General features: G+C 44.4%; 1 protein-coding gene across 16 annotated transcripts in view; it reads left to right on the top strand.

Moving 5' to 3' along the window:
- Positions 1–426: 426 nt before the first annotated feature.
- The window catches only part of LOC111871106 (eukaryotic translation initiation factor 5B), a 177043-nt gene continuing 157644 nt past the window's right edge, over positions 427–19825 (top strand). For 13 of the 16 annotated variants that reach the window (XM_023863929.2, XM_023863924.2, XM_023863918.2 and 10 more), the window contains exon 1: positions 427–583. The gene's annotated coding sequence lies outside the window, so the exon portion shown is untranslated. The remainder of the gene's footprint in view (positions 584–19825) is intronic. The other 3 variants (XM_023863932.2, XM_023863931.2, XM_023863930.2) reach the window with 2 other exon arrangements.

Here is a 19825-nt window from a genome sequence, read left to right as displayed (position 1 = left end):
GGTTGTGAGATGTTGAGGGTCCCACACTATCCAGAGAATCTGCTCAAAGATGGCGGTAAGGTTGTCAGCTTTACGTGCTGGCCGTGCTTTACTCCCCAGGAAAATTATTTGATTAATTTCTGGTACTAATTTCTGTTGGAGGCTGAGTCGACCCCAGGGCCCTAGTGCGGCTGGAAGGATTAGATCAGTTGAAAAAAAAATCCAATGACCTCATCGGGACTTGAACCCGCGGCCTTCCTCGGACATGCGTACTGTTTCTGATCGCTTAACAGACTTTACTGACTGAGCAATCGCGTCCGGACCACATTACCAGAATACTACCGACATAGCCCGCAATCTAATCGTTTCCACTACAGATGGCGGAATAGTCCTCGCTAGCTGAGATTGGGGCCAGAAGGGGTAGCTCCTTATATGGAACATTGGCAGCCGAAGAAAGCTGTGAGGAGTATTCCGTGTCTGTTACTGTTGTAGTTTGGTCCTGTTGTTATTTGAAAGCATTGTGGCAAGGCAGTGATCTTTCGAAACATTTCCATCTCCCAAAGTTCGTGTTTCTGAGGAAGGAAATTAAGTTTTCGTGAAACAGGTAAGTTAAGATAGAATGAATTGCAGTTATTTTAGGGTCAGTGCACCGAAAGGCCCATAAATGTAATGGAATTTATATGATGTATTATGCTATTGATTTGATATGTATATAGGTATACACATATAGATATTGTCGGTTCCGGAAGCTTACACAAGGAAAAAGGAGAGTTCTCCAGTTTTACCATACGACGGCTGCTTATAACCGTTTCGTGACTTAATATTGTTTTAGTTATTGAACGGCATACGTCGTTCACATTGTAATGTTGACGTTCATTGCACCGGCATTCAGAACTGTCAACGCATGCTACATGAAAGAGGATAAATAGATTTGTGTATAACGTATAGATAAAGTTCAGCACAATCGTGAACAATTTAATACATACACATGAAGGATTTACTGATCATTCCACCATAGCTTTATGTAAAATCCGGCATTCAATGCCCGAATCGGACTATACTTTTAACGGATAGGGTATCATGTCTCGAGATGTTCGGGCGTACTCAGTTTGTATGCATGCTGTAATCATCAGTGAGTCAGTCTGAAGTCCCATTGTTGTATGTCTGGAAGGAAAACAGCCGGTATTGAAATATGTTACCGTTGAGGGGGGTTTGTATTCAAGTTATTTAAACCCTACGCGCATCGAAAAGACCAATGCTGAATTTCACGTGTAAAATACACTAGTACGGCTGCAGCTTGACCACAGTCTCGTATATTTTGTCTATAGTGACACTAATTGTTTTTTTGTAGACGAATTGTGTTAGTACTAGTCCTGTTGCGTACTGCCATGAAGAAGGCCCTGGATATAAGATCTAATGAAACGTCGAAGACAAGCGTTATTATGAAAAATGGTTTAGTCACTGTAGTTTATTCATGAGAAGTATACATTTGGGAATAAAGAAAAAGCCATGTAATTTGCCATCTGTTCATTTGATCCTAGCCTTATTTATGTAATGTCCTGTTAGAATCAATACATTTCTAGACAAAAAGTATGTGCTTATTTTGAAGTGGTTCAGATGCGTTTCTTTCGATATTCCAACATTTATTTCATTATGAAGACGTAGCTCTGAAACGGAAACAGAGATCTACAAATAAAATTGGCACAATAAAGTCAGCCTCATGTTATGTCCAATTTGTTTCATGCGTTTTGTCAGCCATTTCGGGCAGATGCTGAGACGGTACCCTGAATAGGTCACGACCAGTTCCGTCAAGATAATTTCCACTTGTTCAGTCATCCTATCATCTGACGAGCCTGGAGACTGACAGCGCCTTTAAATAACATATTGTTTCATAAAGGCAGTTCAAAAAGAGTGGAATTGTTCATTCAATATACTGGCTGTACCAGTTGGTGCAACAAATTCTCGAATTCTTAATACACTATTTATTTCGTATGCTGTGTCAATATTTGCTGTATCCTCGTTCCTTGCAGCTTGACTAAGAAGGGGCCGCACAAGATGCCGTCCATTTAATGTTGTCCACCATTTTGTGCTTGAATGATCTGCCTTGTTTTAAAACAACCGAAGATGACAAACTGCTTTGTTCGCATTTGACATCCTTGTGCCTTAAACACGGCGTGGCTGCTGGGTGGACCATATAGAACGACTAAGTCTGCTGTATTAATTTTTGGTGTTGCCGGAGCAAAATATTATAGACGTTCATTGCTTTAATGTATTGTTCCCGAAACATTTCCAGCGGAACACTTCGACTTTAGAGAAACGCTGATTGAGCCGCAGAATCCGTCAGTACGGAACACAACGAGATGTGGTTCAGTTCCGTCAGAAAACGAGTTTCATTAATTTATTTTCGGAATTTTGCAGTTTTCATAACGTTGTATAGTCCGTTGAAAGTCAAAGCACAGCCCTGCTTGCCACCTGCTTTAACACTCGTTTCTTGCTCGGCTTATTCTTCTACCCTGAAGATGGAGATGATATGTTCCTCCGAAACGTCAGTTGATTTTCAACGAACTACGCGGCGTAATATTCCAGAAGATGGTACTCTTCATAACCACCGCTGTGAGAACCTCCAAGTCAGTATTGGGAGCCTTTGTGACTCATGGATATTCTCTAAGTGATTAAGAGAAACATTTCCAACTCCCCTGCCCACGTTTTGATTGTTGATGAGTTTCTAGCGATTTTGTTCAGCATGGAACAATTATGTCGTTCGGCGGAAGTTGGATATGAATGTGTAATTGGAGTTGGGAACAAAGGACTGACACTGATAAGAAATATCTGATGAAGAGAGTTGTTATCAGTATTTGCCTTGTTCTCTGATGATGGTCATACTCATGATAGTAAATTATTATTATTTTTTTTCTTGGGGTGGGGTGAGACTGAGTCCACTTGGTACGTCGGCCACTACTGGCCTATTGTACCAGCCCCGGATGGTAGGTGATAGATGAGTGTGGAGCAGTCGGTGGAATGAGAACTGGCAGGGGAAATCGAAGTACTCAGAGAAAACCTGCCCCAGTGCCACTTTTTCCACCACAAATCCCACATGACCTGACCTCGAACTCGGGTCACCGCGGTGGGAAGCCAGCGACTAACCGCTTGAGCTATGACACGGCCTACTAAATCATTATTACGGCCATTCTAAAAGCGTGTCCACATTACTCGTGCTCGTGTGACTCGCTATGCTCGCGAGTAATGTGGACGATATGACAAGTCACGAGACAGGCAAATTTAAAATTTTTAATTTAAGAACTATGTAGCTAATAAATTAAAATACGACAACAGCCTATACACACTACGAGTAAATATACGAATCCTCACGCGCTGAAGCCTGGCGAGCAACTGAAGTAGTGTAGACGAAGATTTACGAGCACAAGTAAAAGCGAGACAAGTCTCCCGGCGAACACGAGCACAAGCGCGAGTAATGTGGACGCGCCTTAAGAATACAGATGCCTGAAGGAAACAAAGACGTTTCTACTACACGCTACTCTGGTCTCCTGCTTGAAGCTTTCTCTCTGGATGACAAATTTTGTCAAGAATGCGTGCTCGGAAACAATGGAAATTGAATAGTTAATACAGATTTTCTTCAGTTCGTTTTCTGTTTATATCCGTGTGTTCGCCTTTGGGCCTGTCGTCCCTCACCCCAGTTCATGAACGTCATGCAACCCTAAGGTTGTCTCATTCCTGTATTCTTTGTATTTCCTACGGCGTAAGTAGGAGCCGGGATGGTGCAGTCTGCTGTCGGCTAGACGACTGAGGGGTCGGAGTTCAATAATTTCCTCTTCTCCTCGTCTATACCTGCTCCGGGGCCCACCAATGGATACCAGGGGCTCCTTCTCCGGGGGTACAGCAGCATGTGCATGAAGCTGACCACTCACATCCGACTAATGCGAAGCAAAGAAAATATGGATCTATACATCCACTCCCATACGCTTTCATAGCGTAGTGCTTAATTAGTTAAGCACAGGGATAACTTTACCTCTTTTACCGCCTAAGTAACACGTATATGGCGGTCTTCCGAGATGGGAGCGACACTAGTGCCACGTGAGGTAGTGTCTTGAAGTATTCCACAGTAACAAGATCTCCGCAAGACAAAGGCTTATGCGCGCTGGTTTCACGCCAGGTTCGTTGCAGTTCAGAAATTTTGAAGCATTTTGAATGACCATATAAAATCGATGCCGACCACAGTGGCCGCGCGGTTTAAGGTATGAAACGTCTACGCCCGCTGGAACACTGGGATCATGGGTTCGAATCCCACTCAAGGCATGGATGTCTCTGTGCGTTTATTCTGTATGTAGGTAGCAGCCTTGCGGCGGGCTGATCGCCTGTCCAAGAAGTCCTACCAACTGTATAACAGTTAAAAAACTGAAAAAGCGGCAAAGGTCCACGAAGGCTGTAGAGCCATAGATAGGTGGGTAGGTAGAAAATCGATTTTAATGGATTTTGATTGAAGTTAAGTAGTTAAGTCTTCGCGTTTGAAGAAAATTCATAATTGATACATGGATTATATCTTACAGAACTTAATATAGCGAGACTTCTAGTCAGACAAGTAGCATGTTTTCGTCATTTCCAGCAACTTCTCGATCCACGCGCGGCAGGCACAAGCGCACAGGTTTAAGGCCACCGAAAGTCACGGATAACTAACTACCCTGAAGGCAGCCGACCGAGTGAATGTTACTCTCTGATCTAATAAACTGAAAATATCTCCATATTAATAAAATCATCAATTCATCCATAAAAGATGCAAAATTTCTCTGTTATTTTAATAACTATAAGTTACCGATATTATTCGGGCTTCGAAACGATTGAAGGATGAAGCTAAAGGAGGCTCCAACACGGCCTTCTGATGTTGTGATTTCGCTTTTTTTCTCGTTCTGTTATCGTCTGTTTTGTGATATCTTTGCCTTCGCCGCGATCTGACGAGCGGTGTTGCGTCCTAGCCCTTACAACAGTCGTTTTAAAATTGTGGATCGCAGCCCCTGAGAGGGGGGGGGTAGAATATTTTAGGGATGTTATATAGTAAAATCGGCCGCCTCTATGGTCTAGAGGTCAGCGTTCTTGGCTACAGATCCAGAGGTCCGGGTTCGATTCCCGGCGCTACCAGATTTATTTCGGAGAAGTACTGGGTCTGGAACGGGCTCCACTCGGCCTCGTGATGATAAATGAGGAGCTATTTGAAGGAAATAGCGGCTCCGGTCTAGAAAAACGAAATTAACGGCTGTGGGGGTTCGTTGCCTTGACCACGCGACACCCTCTATCCGCAAAAGTTGGCACTAAGCTTCGCCGACAAGCGGCGGTCGCTCGGTCGGTATAGTTCGCTTGCGGACTGAAATCACGGAGTTTTTTCCTTTCTATAGTAAAATTCAGTTGATTATAATTCTCAAAATGTCGGAGCTCGGTTGTTTATTGTTCGTGCATTGATTTCTAGAAACGTACCCCCTACAGCTAAACACTGCGCCTTTCAGGTAAGAGCTTACGCACCTCCTGCACAGTTTGAAGCCCCACGTCACGAGCAGTTGCTGTTCGCTTTTGATATGTGGCAGCGTTGCTACTCCCCTTTCGAATTGCTTTGTCTACGCGCTGTGTCTCAACAGTTGACATTCCTTGCAACCTTAATATTGTCCGAATACACGGCTTTGTCGATTTGGTGTTAAATTATTGCGTACAAAACCTGTTAAACGTGGTAAATGTGACACTGGTTAGGTGTACGTTGGATTTCCTACTGCGAGGGATGTCCGGAAAGTACAGATACAAGTCCAGTAAAAATGCAAGGGAATGTTTTTTTTTTCAGAAGTGTAAGTGCTGCCGTGTGAGATAGGAACCGTATGACAGTGCAGAGTTCCCCCGGCCACAGTCTCGGCAACGTTGTGCTCGCAATATGTGTTTAAAATGGCCGTGTCGATTCAAAATCCCTCCAAATGTGAGGTTCGTGCAGTAATTCGATTTCTTCACGCGAAAGGAGAAACTGCTGCTGAAATTCATTGCCAACTTGTTTCTGTTTACGGCGAAGATGTTATGAACAGGTAAAACGTGGCAAAATGGTGACGTGAATTTGAAGCGGGAAGCAGTGATGTTCATGATGAAGGCCATCCGTTGTCACTGATGAAATTATCCAAGAAATTGATGAAAACATTCTTGCTGACAGACGATGAACTTCATCAGAACTTCCAAAAGTGCCGAGAACTGTTCTCCATGGCTAAGAGAGCAGGCGGGAGATTTCTACGGCACTGGAATAAAAAGACTCGTTCCCAGGCTCACTAAGTGCATTGCGATCCATGGTGACTGTGCTGAAAAGTAAATAAAGGTGTGCTGTAAAAGTTCTAGGAGTGAATCGCCCTCCCCAAATGCTTTAGAAATATTTTCTGGGCTTTGTATTTTTACATATTTGCAGTGCTTGCAGTGATGGGTAAGGTTTTGAGCGGTAACAGGAGGAAAGATAGAGGCAATGAAACCGGTTAAAGTATAGAGACAGAAAGGTTGGTTCAAGTAGAACAGGAAGTTCTGGGAAGAACTAATTGCCTACTTTTCTTTCGCTACATATTGAATGTTTGATATGACACGGATCGTGTGTATTGGTTGCCGTGGGAACGTGTTTAACGAGCCGGTGCCTATCGACGTTATTGGAACATGTTTACCAGGCCGTTGCCTATCAACGGTCCGGAAACATTTTTGCCAAGCCGGTGGTTATCAGTGGTCTGGTAACGTGTTTACCGAGCCGTTGCCTAGAGATGATGGAGGGATACACATCCAGGCACACAGACAGCAAGGTGATTTCATAAGCATAAGCGTCGTTGCCTAGAAATGTCATATTGTTCCACGTATTTGCTTCTGCGCGAATGTGTTTAGCGACATGTTGCCTAACATTGGACATAGCGCGGACCACATAGAAAACAGTTCTTGCAATACCTTGCATGCGCGTATTTCGGATGTTGCCTAGAAATAGGTCTACGTGTCACAGTACGTTTAAAAAATAGGCATCACGAAGTAAATGAGGCCATGTCGTAGCTCGAGTTAGTCGCCGTATTCCAACATCGGAAGTCCACGTTCGATCCCAGGTTATATGCAATATATGGTGGAAAAAGAGGCACTGGAACGGATATTCTCCGAGTACTTCGGTTTCCCCTGCCAATTCTCATTCCACCATCTTCGCATGTGTTAATTACAAGTATCCTATCGTCGATGTACGTATAGTCTCGATACTGACAGCGTCGTTAAATAATCAACTTAAAACAGGAGCGAATGTTGGCAGAACTGGAGGATAAAGGCGTGTGCATATTGTCACGTGTATGAGTGTGCCTATAGACGTGACATACACTGAAGAACGGATTTATTAACAACTTATACACACACAACTCGGAACTACAAGTAATTACAGCGCTGTCACTAATTTTCAAATTTTACAAATTACTGGGACACGCCAAGTCTTCTCAATCTTCACTAGTCATATCCTGGCAACGGATTAATAACAGTCTCACTCTAACTACAGAGTACACTACGTCTCCTTTTCACAGCTGTACTTTCAAGCCAACTGAAGTGCCAACCCTGAAACTCTTAATCTCTGCTGCAACTGCCAAATATCTCGTTTGCCACCTCTTCTCACTTATCTTCTACTGTAGCTTCTCACCTGACTCTCACGCGTATTTGTTGTCGCGGGAACATGTTTACCAAGCCGTTGCCTAGCAATGAACGTCTACTCTGGCTTCACTATTCCAGCCTTCAAGCGTCATGTTACTGTATCAAGTGTCAGCCATAATCCTTGCGGATTTGAGGCCCATTATTTGTTATATTGGGTTTAGTTTTCTTTGAACCAAATTGTCTTCAGGCAAGTTAGTACGGAGAAACGGCTTCATCGTAATTGTTAATTCTCCAGGCCGTTCTTGCTGCGAGAGTGGACAGTTTACAGCAAAATCACAGCGCTAGTCTGTAACAAAGGCGATAAAGCAAGGTTATGATTAAGAAAGCAGTCTTCTGGGATGTAGCACCGTGTAGATGCGGTGTTAACCGACGTTTCGGAAGAAGGTATCGCCTCCATCTTCAGGGTAGAAGGAAAAATAAGAAATCCGCAAGCGAAGAGACCGTGGGAACCGGTACAAGCAGTCTGCTTGTTAACGTCACATCTACACGGTGCCACATCTTAGACGACTGCTTTCTTCATAGTCACCTCCGTGAAAACCTCAAATCTTACAAGGTTATTATTGTTTGGGAGATAAAGACAGAACGTTGCGAAAGCACCGCATGTGTTCTGGATGTGTTGCTATGTAAACTTCATTGAATGCATCAAACAAAAGAGGAAGAGTGTGCCGTCAGCTTTTCATATGGTATGACGTGAACCAGCCGGACACCTTGAATAATGCTGGTCCCGTCTTGTCTGGGAGGAACATAAAGGGAATACAGGATGCAAGGAGGTTACTGCCACGCGGAGATGTTCCCTACTCCCGTATCGCCAGCTAAGTGCAAGGAGTTTTTACTCCTGCGGTGAAGACTAAGAGGCTATGTGGAAGTCCCTCAACACCCTCCGATCCAAGTTGCATTCCACAGAGCTGCCAAGAACCACATCTAATTGAACAGAGCGGGCGTAATGACCCAGCACATGAAGTAAACGTGTCAGAACAACCAGCGGAACTTTTGGGATCAAGAAATGTGCCAGCCGAAGGTACGAGAATTTCTGTGTATGGTAAGGTAAATCAGAAATCTGTCGATATTTTATGGTACGCAGGATCCCCTTTACGTGCGCCTAGATATAAGTGGGCAGAAATAAACCCAAACTCGAAGGATGGATTCGGTTATTTATTGGCGTGTCTAAAGTAATTTAAAGGCAGCTGTGATACGCGAAGGGAACAAAAAAACCTTCGCTTGCCTGTGTATCATGCCATTGCGATGAAGAAGACGCAGATCTTGCATGCTGAATGCACTGGCAGTTGTGGTTCGTCGCGCCTTTGCCAGGACTGTAGAGTGGTTTTATCAGGAATTGCCGTTTCCTGTGCTAATGGAATTGGTCTAATCCTACCATCTGCACTTTTGCCCTGGGGTCGGCTCAGCCTCTAACCGGAATAAGTACCAGGAATCTTATTGGGGTTAATGGGCAGCCGGCACGTAAGGATAACATCACCATCTACGGGCCGATTGTCTAGAAAATATGTGAGCCTCGACGTCTCACAACCCTATAGACCTCCACGGTCTGTTACCTGAATAGCTTTACTTTAATGCAATGGTCGAGCACCTGAACACTACTTTGCTGTTGAGGAGTGGTTACCAAGAGAAGAAATCGTTCTTGGGAAAGGCAATGTTAAGTATAAGCCATTACTGGATCCTCAGTTGGCACGTCTTTCCTTGTGTATACAGCTGTACTTCGTGACTGCACCGTGTCGAGACTGAATCCAAGGCCCACCCGGTCTTTAACGAGTGGATACTAGGGCCTCTTTCCGCGGGTGTAAAGCGGCAGGAGCGTGAAGCTGACCACTCCATCTAGTACCTTCACTCCATCATATGTCTTCATGGCATAATCTTTAAGTAATTACACGTAAGCACAGGGACTTTACCTTTTTTTAGTAGTTAGTGTTGAAATTATGGTCTTGTGGGTTGTGACGCCATGTTATATCCCAGAATTCCTCCTTTAGTATCCGTCTACCAAACTACACGGGGTCGCACCCCAAATTACTTAACATGTGTTACATCCCAGCAGTCCTCCTTTAGTATCCGTCTACCAAACTACACGGGGTCGCACCCCAAATTACTTAACATGTGTTACATCCCAGCAGTCCTCCTTTAGTATCCGTCTACCAAACTACACGGGGTCGCACCCCAAATTACTTAACATGTGTTACATCCCAGCAGTCCTCCTTTAGTATCCGTCTACCAAACTACACGGGGTCGCACCCCAAATTACTTAACATGTGTTACATCCCAGCAGTCCTCCTTTAGTATCCGTCTACCAAACTACACGGGGTCGCACCCCAAATTACTTAACATGTGTTACATCCCAGCAGTCCTCCTTTAGTATCCGTCTACCAAACTACACGAGGTCGCACCCCAAATTAGTTAACATTTGTCGCCGTATAAATTTCAGATTTCGTACGAAGGAAAACTTGTTTCTGCTTCTCGAATGTAAGAGGAATGGGAAAGCGTTCGAATTCCAGAACCTCGCACCCCAAATTACTTAACATGTGTTAAGCTTTACGTCTTCATTCAGCCAATCACAGAAGCTCTTCTCCCGTAGTTATACCCAGTTCTCTTAACAAACGTCTAGACCTTGCAAACGAGGGCATGGTCTGGGACACGTATACCTGTCGGAAATTTGAGCTGTCCTTGCAACAGGTACACTTGCCTATTACTGCATCCTAGACCTAGTTTTATAATGTCTCTTGATCTATTTTGCTCGTGGTTTCTGAAGTGTTGGCACGATATAGGTCATTCTATTTCAGGCTCTCTAAAGAATTCCGAAGAATGCAAGTCGAAACAGAATTAACATGTCTCAGCTTCGGTTACGAAGTCGCTACAGGCGGGCGACTGATGCGTGAACGTATTTTACAAGAGATTCTCTTATAATAAACTCCCATCGCCCCATTTTTGAATGATTCATTTGGAGCATATGGCCTTCAGTGGACTCAAGAAATAATTACAGACGAATAACAATAAGCATGGTCACGGTAGCCGAGCGGTCTAAGGCATGTACTGTCTTCGTTCGCTTAGGAACCGGGATCGTGGGTTCGAATCCCACTCAGGGCTTGGATGTTTAGTTTGTGTGTGTGCGTTTTTCTGTGTTTGTGTACAGGTAGAGGCCTTGCGACGAGCTGATCACCCGCCCAAGGAGTCCTACCGAATGTGTAAGATCTAGAAAAACCGAAGTGAACGGAGAAGTTCATGGAGGTAGGCCTAGGCCCACTGGGGCTGTAGTGCCAAGGGGGAAAAAAACAATAGGCAGAAGACAACTAACTTCATGGAGCTGAGCCCTTCGTGAGAAACAGTCAGTGTAGACTTAATTATGTGTGCATTTCGTGTGAATGAATGCGTGTGTTTATGTTATGTCTGAAGAAAACACATTTGGTCTCCTGGCATAGCAAAGGATTGCGAATTTCATTACTACGGTTCTTTTTAATGCTAGTGGGGTGGGACTAAGTCCCTTGTACTGCGGCCACTTATGGCCTATTGTACCAGCCCCAGATGATAGGTGAGGGTGATTGTGGAGCAATTGGTGGAATGAAGATTGGCAGGGGAAACCGAAGTACTCGGAGAAAACCTGCCCCAGCGCCACTTTGTCCACCACAAATCCCACTTGACCGGACCCGGGATCGAACCCGGGCCGCCGCGGTGGTAAGCCAGCGACTAACCGCTGCCCATAACTACGGTTACATTTCGTCCAAAAGTTTCATCTTCATAGCCGTAATTCCTTTAGGGTATACCCGCCCTTCTGCTATACAGGGTGATTCTAAATTATTGTCTGGGTTTGTGTGGTCTGTATACGGAAATGCCGGCAATAATTGAGAATCGCTCTCTATAATGCCATTGTTGTAAAGGCGGCTGGATCGTGAAACCGACAGCTCAGCTCCATCAGGACATGTGCACGCCCACTGTACACTTTCTTGGAGTAGGGCTAGTGTAGGAGCTGAAGGTTCATGTTGTGATATTACGGGTAATGACACCGGAAGGTTTTGAAGAAACGTACTGCGTTTGCTCCCCCAAATTGAAGTCTAGATTAAGAAATGAACCATGAAGTTTATCGTCCGCGATTTGGACATGTGACAAAGCGTTTGGCATTTGCACGCCCCTGTACCTTGAGACGAAGGCTAGTCCAATCCGATTTGTTATGCGTCACTTTACATTGTTTCGACCGACCGCATACCTGACCTCTGTGGCAAGCTTCTGGCCAGTGCAGAGTTTCTCGTGTCGGACGGATTTCTGTGGACACATCCTAGAATGAGGCGTTTGTGAAGATGACTGGGATTGGACGGTTTTCCCAAATGGGGTATTTAGTTTCATTTAAACTTATTCTGACGTTCTTATTGCACCTCAGTTTATTATACGTTTGCCGAGCGAGTGTACTGAAATGTGACATGATCACAGTTACCCGTAACAATAGTTCTGCAGGTAGTTGTAGTTTATCTTTTCACCGAACATGCTGATCGAGTACGTGGAACCCATGCTGAATATTCTGAAGGTCTCGGGTTCAATGTCGACCTGAAGACCGGATGTCTTGATTGAGGTTTGTCATGGTTTCCTTCAGACACTCTAAGAGAATACTGGGTTGGTACCTCACATTATGCCAGAATCGCCCAATCTGACATCACTTGTCCAGTGATTGAGGTGAACTCTTTCTAACGGACCCAACAGAGTGGTGTCTCCCCTCTCACATGAGGACGGAAACAGATCCAGTTGCCGAAGCGCTGTATTCTGTAGAATACCCAACGAGTGTTATACACCATCGTCAGAACCCTCTATAATCGACTAATCCTTTTATCATGCGACGCTGTATTTTCAGAGCTGTTGACAGCACCGTTGTGTGAACCACAAACAGACAACAAACAAATGCATGTTGATCACTTGTTCTTTTCGAATTGCTTGCGGCTATGCGTAACTGTCATTGAGACGAGCCGCATGTACGCAGGTAAAAGATAAAATTGTTCCTGTGCTTAACTAATTAAGTACTATGCCATGAAGACGTATGGGGAGTCGATGTATAGATCCACATTTTCTTGCCCTCGGCACTAGTTGGAGGTGAGTGGTCAGCTTCACGCCCCGGCCGCTTTACCCTTAAGGAAAGCGCTCCTAGAAATTGCATATGAGGCTGGGTGGACCCCTGAGCCGGTCTGGACGACGTGAAGGACAGAAATTTATCGACAGTACCGGGACTCGAACTCCGAAACCTTGGTCTTCCAGCCCGTAACCAGTCTCTATACCGACTGAGCTATCCCGGCTCCCATATACGCAGGTCCTGTGCAGAGAAGGAATGGCTGGTGTACGCTTCTCACCCACACAGCAGCGCTGCGTATACTTGACGAGCTATTTTCGATCTTCTGTTACGCAGAAGAGAAAATCCCGAGCCGTACCACTTGGTTTCTTAATTTCCTTTGCGTATTTCATGAATACTATAGGATAAATCGATTATGTAGATCAGCATTGTTAATTCTTGTGAATGTTGCATAAAACGACCGAATCGTCNACCGTTCTCACGGTCTTGTCGCTTGCAGATTTCTTATACTTTTTCTTCTACCCTGAAGATGGAGGCGATACGTTCCTCCGAAACGTCGGTTAACACCACATATACACGGTGCCAAATCCCAGAAGACTGCTTTCTTCATAGTCACCGCCGTGAAAGCCTCAAATCTTACGTCATCTTGTTATTTGAGGTTGTTATTCCTGAGTTATATTGCGCGAGCTTTTTCCATGACCCAAACGGCTGTGGTGCGTAGTGTTTCCCATACATAAATGTGTCATCGTGGTTGCAGCAAGAACATCCGGGGTTGTGCTCCCGTCTCAGTGATCTGCGTTTCTATGGGAGATCAATTTGTTATAATTCGATTTATGAATCTTTATCTAGTTGCTTGTATTATAGGGCCGTGCAGTAGCTCAGGCAGTTATTCATCGGCTTCCCGCCGGGTTGGCCCGGGTTCGAGCCCATGTCAGGTCATGTGAGATTTGTTGTGGACAAAGTGGCACTGGGTCAGATTTCCTCCGAGTACTTCGGTTTCCCCTAGTAATTCTCGTTCCACCGGCTTCTGGTAAATTGTCTTATCACACCCCAAGAAACAATAAAAGAGAACCTTACGTACATTGTGTTTGGTTCGAAGAGAAAGTTCACTTTGTATGACGAGTTGCATGCACGAAAGGAGATGCTACTTGTAATCTGTATGTACCAGGAACTTGATCATTCAGAAAGTCTGCGTTTTGCCCACAACTTCCCTTGAACAGACTTGACTGGTTGATATTTGTAATGGAGATGCCGTGTCATTTCTGTGAGATATGAAATTAATTTTTAGAATGAATTTAATGCTCCATATGGTTAACAGCCATATGTTATCTTAGATAGATTGAAGTAGAGTTGGAAATTATCTGATCAGACATCATTAACAATTTATCGTCCGTTAATATTGCACACTCTTCCATTCACCATTCAATTTTTAGTTTAACGTTATAAACCTCGACACTACATGTTTCGGCCCCAAACGGCCATCTTCAGGTGTCTTGATATGTTACAAGTATTTTATTAAATTATGTTAAAACTGCTACACTGTCTTAGTTCGTATTGAAATCACACGCTGTAGTCCCCCTTTCAAGGTAAAACCAGATAAAATCCTTTAAGTTTCTATAATACCCACGTTATCTTGATACATATTGTTGCATCTCACTACTGACGGACGAAAAGTAATGGACGTGAAGTTGAACAGTTGCAACGGGATGCTGAAATACAGAATCATTAACAATGCTGGGAGTTACATTTGAATCTTGTTTCTTTATGTTTTCGTATTAACAAAGTAACATGGCTGACCGGACTTCAGGGAAGAGAAAATATGTCGACGTTTGTAGGGGAGAATCACTTCAGGTATGTAAATATGTTTAGGCTGTTTCTTCAGTTGCCGGAAGCGAAATTCTTCCGCAGTTATGCACACAAGAACGGGAGAGGTCAGTTTGTTAAACCACTCGAGGTCTATCACTGTGTGTACATTTCAGCAGCTGATTCTCCACCAATTCCGTTACGTATTGTTTGAGTTTAAAACTGCTGCGTTAGATGGACGTTTATCTGGAACGTGATTTTTCGAAACGTCGGGATGGACTCGATCCAGAGCCGCTTTGAAATATATTTATTTGAACACGTTTCAGTTAATTTCTTCCGTACCTGAGGTTATTAGGGCAGTCAGATATTAGACCAGAATATAATTCATGTGAGTAGCCAGCTGATTCCACTGTAGGACCGTAAATGTTGGATCTACTTAATGACGAACTTTTTCAGAGGGTGCAATTCGTTATAGTAGATGTGGTGCTAAATAAAATGTAAAGTAAAGTAAAGTAAAGCTATCCCTGTAACAGGCCGTGAAGGCCCATAGGGTTGTGAGACGTTGAGGGTCCCACATTATCCAGACAATCGGCTCAAAGATGGCGGTAAGTTTGTCAGCCTTAGGCGCCGGCCGCGCTTTGCGCCTCAGGAAAATTATTTAATTAATTCCTGGTACTCATTTCTGTTAGAGGCTGAGTCGATCCCAGGGCCATAGTGCGGCCGGAAGGATTAGGTTAATGGAAAAATTCAATGACCTCATCGGGACTTGAACCCGCCACCTTCCGGCTTGTAGCATAGCCCCTCACAGAAAAATTGACCTTAACAGAAGAGAATGCATTGAGAATGTTCGACAGAAAAATAATATCTTGCGTATTCGTTGCAGCGGAAATGTGTTTGCTGAGTCCTTGCCTAGCAGTGGACATTAATTCTGACTTCAATATTCTGGCGTCGTGTCACATAATTTTAAATTAAGGAGTGAATGAGAACAAAGTTGCATTAAATACAGAAGTAGGTGTATAAAGAGATACGTCAATACAAAACATGTATCATAATACATATTCTGAATGAATGTACAAATTTATGCACGCACACACACACGCGCGCGCGCACACACACACACACATATATATATATATATATCTTCCACCGCAATGTTCTGCACTTGTATTTGTGAAGTACTGGGTTCTAATCTAATGATCCCCCGTCCAAAGAGTCCCATTGACTATGTATATGATTAAAAATTGAAAAAGAGGCCAAGGTCCAACAAAGGGCTGTAGAGCCATAGATAGATGGCTCAGGAAGGGACCAGTGGAGGGCTCTTGTGAACACGATAATGAACATTCAGATTCCATAAAATGCTGGGAAGTTCTTGAGTAGCTACGCAACTGGCAGCTTCTCAAGAAGGGCTCAGGTCCATAAATTTAGTGTTATTGTAAAACGGGTAGTTTTTTCTCGAGTGTTAGGGTCATGGTAGCTTTCAGAATAGTGGTCGTATACCTTCGTATGCACTGCCATTTGTTAATATCTCAAATTACCGGAAAACTTCAGGAATTTTCATATATTCATGTAAGGGCCTACGGAATGCAGACCGTTTTAACTGCGTCCCAGTATTTTGCTCAGACACTTCCACCATACTAGCAACGTCTCATACCATTCCAAAGCCGCCCTTAGAATTATGTAGCTATTCTGTAGACCAGAGTTTCCGAAACGCATGGTCCGCGGACCACCAGTGGTCTGCGAGGAAATTTCGAATTGTTTGCCTCCATCTTCAAGGTCAGAGGTCTTCTGTTGATTTCTAAATATATTATTTGCATGGGAAAATCTTTAAGTTACTTTCATTTTAAAAATCATAGGAGTATGACTCTTTCCTCAGTCCCTCCCATTTCATTCAAAATTATTAAAATATTTCGTTTAATATTTGGGTGGTTCGCCGAAGAAATCCACGCAGCAAGTGGTCCATGTTCCGAATATATATTGGGAGGGGGAGGGTTGCTACAGACTGTCAACAACTCGGCTCAACAGGATGTTTCATAATCTTCCACCTACGTCTTGGCCTTCCTAGTGGTTTCTTTCTGGCTTCCCACCAGTTTTTTTTTCCTTGGCACTACAGCCCCAGTGGGCCTAGGCCTACCTCCATGAACTTCTCCGTTCACTTCGGTTTTTCTAGATCTTACACATACGGTAGGACTCCTTGGGCGGGTGATCAGCTCGTCGCAAGTACCTGTACACAAACACAGAAAAACGCACACACACAAACTAAATATCCATGCCCTGAGTGGGATTCGAACCCACGATCCAGGCTTCCGAGCGAGCGAAGACTGCACGCCTTAGACCGCTCGGCTACCGTGACCGGCGGCTTCCCACCAATATCCTATATATATTCATCTTCTCCCCCATTCGTGCTATATGCTCTAGCTATCTCATCCTCCTTGACTTGATCACTCTAATTATGAAGCTACTGCAATCCGTAACTAATCTGTTTACTCCATTTGTCGTCTCTTACTGTAGCAATGATAGCACAAGTGTTCGAACACGGTGAAGTAAACAAAAAGAGAAGCAAAGTTGTCCCTGTCCTTTACTAATTAAGCACTACGCCAAGAAGGCGTATGGGGGAGTGAATGTATAGACACACGATTTCTTGGCCTGAGCACTAGCCGGAGGTGAATGCTAAGCTTCGCGCCCCTGCTGCTTTACCCCCTGGGCCCCAGAACCGGTCAGGATGACGTGAAGGAGAGAAAATTGTTACCCTACTGAGACTCGAACTCCGACCCCACTGTTGTCCGGCCCGTATGCAGTCGCTATACCGATTGAGCTATCGTGGTCGCTTTTTTAGGTTTAATTGAAATCGCATGGCATAACTGAAGCATGACGCATAGGGCAGAGAGAGGATTGGGAAAGCGATCAGAAGTGAGTTTGTACATACATCTGAAACGAAAGCACTGCGCGTGTTCCTTAAATACTCGTATTTAGGTAGTTTCACGAAGATTTATGTATCTGTTTGACTTAAATGAATGTCTGTCTGTTTGATCGAAAGAAAAGAGGAGATGCATCTGGAGCGGTCGATAGCGTGGATTATCGGAGTTTAACTCGTTCTCAGTTTCATTGCAGATATACTGAAAGAAACTGCTCCCGGCCGAACAGTAAGATTAAGAATGAAAATAGATCGGTACAAACATCAAATTTACTAAGTCACTAAGACGACGAGAATAAGAAGTAGAGAGATGGCTCGCCCGTACGATGCTAGCACTCAAGAGCTAAATTGCATGTCCCTTGTGCCGAGGTCAGCCGATCACTGGGGCCGCGCGGTCTAAGGCATGGACCGTCTTCGCTCGCTCGAACGCTGGGATCTTGGGATGTCTGTGTGCATTTATTCTGTGTTTGTGTTAGGCAGCGGCCTTGCAACGGGGCTGATTCCCCGTCCAAGGAGTCCTACCGACTGTTCAAGAAACTGAAAAAGCGGCCAAGGCCCACAAGGACTATAGAGCCATAGATAGGTAGGTAGTGTCGAGGTAAAACATTGTGGAGCTGTATCTTCACTCTCTTTATGCTCATGTATATTCCAGTCATCCATCAATGGCTCTACAGCCATTTATTGGGCCCTGACTTCACTTTGGTAATAATTTTTACACAGAGGGTAGGACTCCTTGGACGGCGGATGAGCCCGTCGCAAGACCACTACCTACACAGGACAACACAAACACAGAATAAACGCGCACACAGATATCCATGCCTTGAACGGGATTCGAAACTGCGATCCCAGCCTTCGAGCTAGCGAATACAATTCACATATGCATTTCACTGCATATTAATCTTGTGGGGTCCGTCAGATACATAGGGCTTTTTGCTGTAACTGATTTTAATGTTTGGCATTGCCCCTGGCTCATATTCTCTTGTTGCATTCTTCTTCTTCTTCTTCTTTATGGATTTTTTTGGGTAGCTGTTACCGTGGTGTGTAAGCAAAGCTGGATTTACGGATAGTTTAGATGAAAATAATCATGGGAAGAATTCTCGGAATCTTTGGCGGTTGTGCTTTTTCAGTCGCCCGGTATTCTAAAGAACTATAAAACACGACGTTTCGGAAACTGCTGGATCTGTTTCCTTCCTCAGATGAAGAGGAGACACCTACTGTGATAGATCCCTTAGAAAGAGCCAGCCTCAGTCACTGGACAAACTATGTCAGTATAACTTACAGTTGTATAAGAAAGGTAAAGTTGTCCCACGTATTCAGTTCCGTAAATCCCTTTTAGAGCCGGTCACGGTAGCCGAGCGGTCTAAGGCATGCACTGTTTTCGCTCGCTTGGAAACCGGGATCGTGGGTTCGAATCTGTTTCCTGTGAGGTACGAACTGAATTCTTATATGTTATTCTTATACACTGCCGGTCACGGTAGCCGAGCGGTCTAAGGCATGCACTGTCTTCGCTCGCTTGGAAACCGGGATCTTGGGTTCGAATCCCACTCAGGGCATGGATGTTTGGCTTGTGTGCGTGCGTTTTTCTGTGTTTGGTACAGGTAGAGGCCTTGCGACGAGCTGATCACCCGCCCAAGGAGTCCTACCGAATATGTAAGACCTAGAAAAACCGAAGTGAACGGAGAAGTTCATGGAGGTAGGCCTGGGCCCACTGGGGCTGTAGTGCCAAGGGAAAAGAAAAACCCTTTTAGAATCTATATGGGAAGGTTAATTAAAATATTAGTTCGCTTCATAAACATCCGTTCTGGTGGTGATACCGCTGATGTAAACACTTCTAACAATGGCGCTATTGACATGCCTGAAGGCTCTGGCAGCGGAACTTGCTGTGACGACGCACAGCTTTCGTATGAAACTGTAGTGGCAGACAGGACCGATGCTGAATGTGAGGGAATTCCAGACGTCCTGGACAGCTCGTTGATGTACACGAACGAGAGATATGCTTTGAGGAAGTAGCGCCATGCTGCAGCATTCTCTTCGGATTGCATTGCCTGTGAATGCTTCATACTGTGACATGTAGGCGTATTACTAGGGAACGACTCGGTAAACAAGCCCGCAACAAATACTAACCAACAATAGAGTAGACCCACTTCTAGGCAACGCCACAATACACACACACGCAATGTTGGTTCGTATATATCCATTGCTAGGCAACGGATGTGTTTTCTGTATTGTGGTCCGACCCAAGGCTACATAACGAGTTCACTGCCTAGAGCTTTGTTTAAAGATGCCTTTACACGTTTTAGAGGCAAAACATTAACGTTATTATTATAAGTGGCATAGAACCTTGTTGCCTGAACAATTCTGTTATACCAAGTGACTTCCAGAATCGGAGGCAGAGCCAC

Source organism: Cryptotermes secundus, unplaced genomic scaffold, assembly GCF_002891405.2.
Source record: "Cryptotermes secundus unplaced genomic scaffold, Csec_1.0 scaffold250, whole genome shotgun sequence".
Classification (NCBI taxonomy): Eukaryota; Metazoa; Arthropoda; class Insecta; order Blattodea; family Kalotermitidae; genus Cryptotermes; species Cryptotermes secundus.
This window is presented reverse-complemented; position numbering and strand designations above follow the sequence as displayed.